Here is an 8,022-nt window from a genome sequence, read left to right as displayed (position 1 = left end):
TAAATATATTGTACCAATGTTTTATCAAAATATAATATCAAAAAAATAATTTTATTAAAAATATTTTATTTATAAATTGAAATATTTTTAAATTAAAACACAAAATTTTATTGTCTAAATAAAAATAATAATTAAAAACTATTCAAATAAATATATAAAGATATATATTTAAATTTTTATAATATTCTTTTATGTACTCTTTTATGTTTACTTTTTTAATATAGAAATAAATATAAATCTATAAATAATAAAAATAATAAAAAATACTTACCACAAGAAAAAATAACAATAGTATTTTCATTTTCAATTGAAATTATGGTAGATAAATATCAAAAAAATATTAGAAATAAAATTGTTTTTACTTTGTAAAGATATAGCATATAATCCTTCCAAGTCTAATCACAATTGCTGACTGATCCACCGCAACCAAGTTGAAGTTGAATCACAGTCAAAAGCCTACGTAAGAAAATCTACGTATCCGTACTTGGGAGAGCAGACCGGACTTACGCCTTCGCAATTCTCCTTTACGGATTATAATATGATTGTATATTTTACATATCCGTATTATAACGGTATAATTTTATGTAATAAAATTATATGTAAGATATATAATTTCCTATTATTTATATAATTTTATTTAATAAATTTTATTAATATTACTTAATATTTTAAAAATATTTAGATATAGCGCAAAAAAATTATATAGAATATATATAAAAAAATAAATTCTATAGATTCTAAGAAACTTTTTTTATAACAATACTATTTTCATTGCTATTTTACTATAAAGTGCTAATAAATGTATATATATATAATGCAAATAATTATTTACAAAATAAACTGCTTTTACCTCATGATTTCAATTATTTTGAAATATATATTTTAACGATATTTTGAGCAAAATCTACTTATATAAATTGTAGATATATTCATGGCTACATCTTTAATTTCGAAAATAAATAAACACAGAGAATTAATATATGAAAATTGATTGAGATTCATTTATTAAATTGTAAACTATTGAAATTGTGTCAAGAGAAACAAGACGTAGAGATAGAACAAAATAGTGATGTGACAGAAATAAAACTGTCTCAAATTTTTAATTATCCAAAAAAAAAAGAGAGATTTCTTACCGATTTCAGTAATCTTGAAATAAATTATTAAAGTCATAATTTTGAATAATTGTTATATATGCTATCATTCGATCTTAGTTTCTAAGATATTTATAAAAAATTTTCGAGCAGCCGATTGTTCTTGTATCTAATAATAATATTCATAAAACAAGTTATATAGTTGAAATTTTTTCTTAAGTTTTTTTAAAAATATATTTTTTAATTAAATTTATTTAATTAATTACATAATTCTATGCATAATATTAACATTAATATAACATAAATAATTAATATATATATATATAATTACAAATATATTCATTATTACATTATAACAATTTAATACAATACAATTTAAAAAAAATATATTTATTATTATATTATATTAAAAAATATTCTGAAATTTATTTTTCCATATGGACAATAAAGATTTTTATATCATCAATTCTAATTTAATTAATTTTAACTATTTTTCAATGCCGATACAAGTTCATACACATTTTATTAAATGGAATAAAATTTCTTGATATTAAAAGCAACATATGTATAATATATAATGAAAAGAATTCCATGCCATAAATAATCAGATTTCTTAGAAATACATTTATTATACATTGATTTCATAACTTATAATAGTTGTGTATAATATACGAAATTAAAAATTATTGTATAATAAAAATTTTTTATCTGAACTNTATATATATATATATATATATGTAAATATATAGATTACATTTGTTTCTGTTTATATAATGAAATTTTATTTATTTTATTATTATAAATTTATAAATTTTATTATTTATAATAATTATATGAAATTAAAAATAAAAAATAATAATAATATATCTTAATCAGCAACATAAAAATATATTGGAAAAAAATATGCAATAATTAAGAAATCCAAATATTATACAATAATTTTATTAAAAAATTAATTATTATTTGCATTAAAAAAATGTGATATTAAAAACAAGATAAAATAAATTGAATTAATTAAAGTTATTAAATATCTCATTTAATCAAAATAGTTTATTATAAAAAAAATATAAACTGAAAAATATACATTATTTACTTAGTATCATCAAATTAATCAAATATCATAAAAATTATATAGTTTTAATTCCTTTTTATATATAATATCAAAAAATTATTTGACTTTGAAGAAATTTTACATATTTGAATAGAGATTAAAAAAGTAACTGCAAAATTGATATTGAATATAATTTTATAATTTTTTTATTAAAAATATATAATGTTTGTCATAAGGAATAAAAATCTTAAAGAATTCATGAGTCGTAAACGACTCATTAGAACTTATTATATTTTGATTAATGAGTCGAATCAATACAAATAAATACATTCACATATGTGATAGAAAATTTTATTATTAACTATTTATTGAAAGAATAGAATAATTATATTAGAACAACCTGAGTTTAAACACAAATCTCCTCTAAGAAATTACGAAATTTACACATAACGTCATTCACTTCCATTATTTGAAGGCTATTTGAACTAGTTCAAGAGCAATAGCTATAAACAACTAGGGATAGAATTGCATTAGTGTAAAATCCTTCCACTCGATCTTTAGAAAATACTCCGAAAGTAAAGAAACATACATTTAATAGTAAGCTTCATACTATTGACAATTATTTTGCAATATATGAAATATATTGATAATTGATAGAAATTAATAGAAAATTTTAAAAAGAAGTTTTTAATTCATGATTTTCAAAATTTGGATCAACAATTCAGTAATCCAAAAATTCCATTGGTTCTTCATTAGACAAAAATAAAACGATTCATTTTCTTGAAAAATTAGATTAAAATTTGATAAATTGATTTTAATCATTAGAATTTATTATAATTTGATTAATAATATATTTAATAATACATTAGCATAAAAAAAAGAAAAAACTATTATATTGTTTATGGATTAGGTTATATATATCCATAAAATTTCGTCAAAATTGATTAACACTTGTTATAAACTACAAATAATAAAAAAATGTTTAAATTTGCAGTTTTGCACAATTTTCAATTTATATATATAATAAAGACTATATATATAATAAATTTAAAATTATTTTATTTGACATCTTTTGATATCTATAGTTTTTTTTAATCAATTTTAATGAATGACTTTATGCATACATATAATTTTTTTAGATTTAAAAAAGACATTTTTTATAGATTTAGATAAAAAAATTAAGAATCATGATTTTTTTCTTCATGACCAATGACAATTTTTAAAAAATTTTTTCTTTTTTTCCATATTATTTAGTAAATTAATTCTTTTAATATCTTAAAAAAATTCAAGTTATTTGATTTTTTGATAACTTTAAAAAATTTATTTTTTATTTCGTTTTAAACAATGTCCAAATATTATTGCTATTATTATACATACATACATGCGCGCACGCACGCACGCACGCACAATGAAGCTCTTGCAAAGAGTAGATTTCATAGTAGATGAAAGAATAAGAAAAATAATAGAGATTTGAGAAAGATTTACTTTACAAGATTTACCGAATGTAAGAAATATAAAACAGATTATATTACGAAAATTTTGTCATTAGATGCTAAAAAATTAGAATATAACCCACGCTTTATTGAAAATATTCTATATTATACTAAAATAATTTTTTCCAGTAGAAATATTCTTAATTATCAGAATTTGGAATTATAGAAATTCTCACATTAGCTGACATAAAAATTTAATTAAAGACTTTTCTTTTAATATGTAGGACAAATATTATCAGAAAAAATATCATAAGCTATTCTATTTTTTCATCTTTTCTCTTAACAAGTTCAAATCGTTTATGATTTCTTGGCACTGATTTTTTAATGGTACTTTTTTATAGCATATTCCGCATTACATATATTATACAGTGATTTTCATGTATGATGAATCTTCTTCTTATTATTTTAATTATTAATTAAAATTAAAATTTTAGACAATTTTTAAATGATATCTGATTAAATATATTTGAAATTCATTGGATTTATAAACTATAGATTTATAGATCGTTCCATATTTATAACTGCCTCGGTCATCAGATTTGATAATTCTAGATTTTTTTTTAGGAAGAATCAGGAATATATTTTATTCAAAGAAATAATATATTGTTCATGTTAACTGTTTACATCTGTGGAATAATTAAAATAGAAAATAATATTTTAGAAAAAAATGAAGAAAGTGTAAAAGTACAATAAAATGAAAAATATTTGAAAAATAATAGATACATTGAAGATACATTGAAACACAAGCATCTTTATTCATATATATTTATAAAGATTTGAAATTTAGTCATATATTTTAGTCATATATTGAAACGAATAGAAAATAAAAAAATTAAAAAAATATGAAGATAAAATTTAAATTTCAAAACAAAACTTTTCTTCTCTATGATTTAAAAATACTTGTTTTTATTGCAGAGATGTTTGATTTAAAAAATCAAATCAATTTGGTTGTTCCACAAAATAGTTAACGAACGGGTTTGCAAGTTTTCTTAATGAAATTTCTTATTGTTTCGTGAAATTTCTATTCGATGAATTGCTCCTCTTTATATCAATAAACACAAAAATGTCTCTTCTATACTGAAAAATCGCTATTTTTGGATTATTAGTAATTTTGGATTGCTGAATTGATTCAATCATAATAATCAAGAACTTTTGAGATTCTCTTCCTATTTCTATCTAAAGATATTTCCTATCTTTTTATTAATTATTCTTAATAAAAATAAAGAATAATTTTTATTAGCTTCATTATTATTATATATATTAAATATATATATTATAATTATTATATATATATTTAATATTATAATATATTAAATATTAAATAATAATAATATGCTAAATCTTAATATAATTATAATATTAAATATTTTTATTGATTATTATTATATTAATTTTATATTACTATTAAAATATTGTTTATTTATTATGTTATTTATTTATAATATATTATCGTTACATAATACGTTACATATCGTTACATATATATCGTTACATAATAAAAATATATAAAATCAATTTAAAATATAATAAATTTAACTAATTTTACAAAAGATCATTTGCAATCTCTGATTTTTTTTAGAATGTTCCTTTTTTGTTTCTTATGATAAATACTATATGTTTTAATAAAAAAAAAATTTAACTTTAAAAATCATGCTCAATTTTTTGGTCATTTTTTTTAACAAATGTCTATTGATCCAAAATTATAACAAATAATTTTTGGCACTTTGTACATGTGGAAAGAATCATTATATTCATTGGAGTTGGTATAGTTGTATGGAAAATGAGAATATATATTAGGATCACATAATTTTTTGTTTCTTATGATAAATACTATATGTTTTAATAAAAAAAAAATTTAACTTTAAAAATCATGCTCAATTTTTTGGTCATTTTTTTTAACAAANTGTCTATTGATCCAAAATTATAACAAATAATTTTTGGCACTTTGTACATGTGGAAAGAATCATTATATTCATTGGAGTTGGTATAGTTGTATGGAAAATGAGAATATATATTAGGATCACATAATTTTTTGTTTCTTATGATAAATACTATATGTTTTAATAAAAAAAAAATTTAACTTTAAAAATCATGCTCAATTTTTTGGTCATTTTTTTTAACAAATGTCTATTGATCCAAAATTATAACAAATAATTTTTGGCACTTTGTACATGTGGAAAGAATCATCATATTCATTGGAGTTGGTATAGTTGTATGGAAAATGAGAATATATATTAGGATCACATAAAGGATCACATAGAATTATGTGCTAAAATAATTTAAAAATTAATAAATTTCGAAATATATATATATATATACATAATCAAAAAACTAAATGAAGAAAATTATTAATGTTAAAAATAAATAAATTTTAAAAAATTAATATATAATATATATTTACGGATGTACTAATAAAATAGAAGCAATTGATTAGAACATCAAAAATAAAAAGCTTGATTTTAATTTTTTTAAGTGTTCATAAAAATCAAATAAATAACAAAAAATGCGATATATATCAAATATATATATGATTATAAGAAGGTATATTTGAAAGATATTCATTGAAAAGTTCAATAATGAAATCATTTATAAGCAACTATGCAAAATGTAAAAAGAAATAAATATGCAATTGGAAGAGTATGTATTTGAATATTAGGAAAATTAGAAGAAATAGATATTAAAATCATTTTAAATTATATATTGTCTTTCATTAGAATATGAAAATTTTTGTACATACTTAAAATTTAGGGATCATTATTACTAAATTTCTTAAAAGTAAAATTAATAAAATTGAAAATCAGATTCAAAGATTAAAATGACAGATTTCTAATAAGAGATAAATTTCTAAAAGAGACAAATCAAAGAATAGAAATGGAAACATATACAGTACAATAAAAATTCTAATGTATAAATATACATAATTATATCAAATATTAATCTAATGATTATGATTCTGATTAATAATGCTTAGAAATTACTGTGACAATATTATATCATATCTACAAAAATAGTAAAATTTATCAATATATATATATATATATATATATATATAGAAGTAAAAAAGTATATATATATATAGAACAATATATAAATATAAAGAATAAATTCAAATATACATTTAAAAATTATAAAATTCAAATAAAAAAAAATTGGAAAGCAAATAAAATATAACAAATTTTACAAAAAAATACAAAAAAATAAATATTTCAAAAAAATTTAAGGAATTTCTTGAAACATATAATATCAGGAAGTAATTAAATGTAAAATATTCTTGAATAAAATGGCATAGCCAAAGAAATCAATAGAACATTAAGAGAATATTAAAATGTATATACTTGAAACATTGTGATAATTGATGCAATAAATATAATAAATTATATTAAAAATAGATATCTAAACTCTATATTTATATATAAACAATATGATGGACAATATAAACAACATGAATGGATAATATGGATGGATAAATAGAAAATATAACAAAAAAAAATCATATATTAGATTTGTGAAAATGTTTAAATATAAAGCATTGCATTAGAAAAGAGATCTGAAATAGAAAAATTTAATCATATAAGTAAGAGTATATTAACTATGATATATCTATAAATATGTATAATATATAGTTTAAATGAATGTAATATATACTTAAATGAATCTAAAACATATTAAAAATTATGATTATCTGATATCAATAGTATGGTAAAAAACGAGATATATGCTTTATATAAAAGTCAGAAGATTTAAAAAAAATTTTAATGAGTTTCAAAAACAGATGAAAACATAATAATAGATTTTCTGCCTAAAAGAAATAAATACAAAACAAAAACATATTGTAGATGATAAATAATAGTATAATTTAGAAAATAATAATAATAATATTTTTGAAGAAAACAAATAGAAAAAAAAAATATTTAAATGAGAAAACTTAGAAGATCATCGAAGCAATTTCAAGGAGAATTTACAGAACTAATTAATAAAATTGAAAATAGAAATGACAAATAATTTTGATAATGGTCACGAAGTAGACCATTGTCAATATAGTCAAGTAGACCATTGTCATATGTAGAATATGAATACAGAATTGAAAATGAAATATAATTTCTTATTAAATAAATAAGCATTTAAAATAAAAAGAAATCACAATGAATCTATAAATAAATATAAAATAAAATTAATAATAGATAAAACAAAACTATGGTATAGATTATAAGGATATATGTCCTGTAATAAGATATAAAACAATGTGAACAATTTTAGTTGTTTCAATCAAAAATAAAATGTATATAGATCAATTAGATATCATATTAATTTATGTTCAATGTGATTTAAAAGAAATAGTTATAATCTGATATGGAATAATCTGACAATTTTTATTCCTAATAAAGAA

The sequence above is a fragment of the Apis dorsata genome, unplaced genomic scaffold, assembly GCF_000469605.1.
Source record: "Apis dorsata unplaced genomic scaffold, Apis dorsata 1.3 scaffold_713, whole genome shotgun sequence".
Taxonomy (NCBI): Eukaryota; Metazoa; Arthropoda; class Insecta; order Hymenoptera; family Apidae; genus Apis; species Apis dorsata.
Note: the sequence above shows the minus strand (reverse complement) of the source record.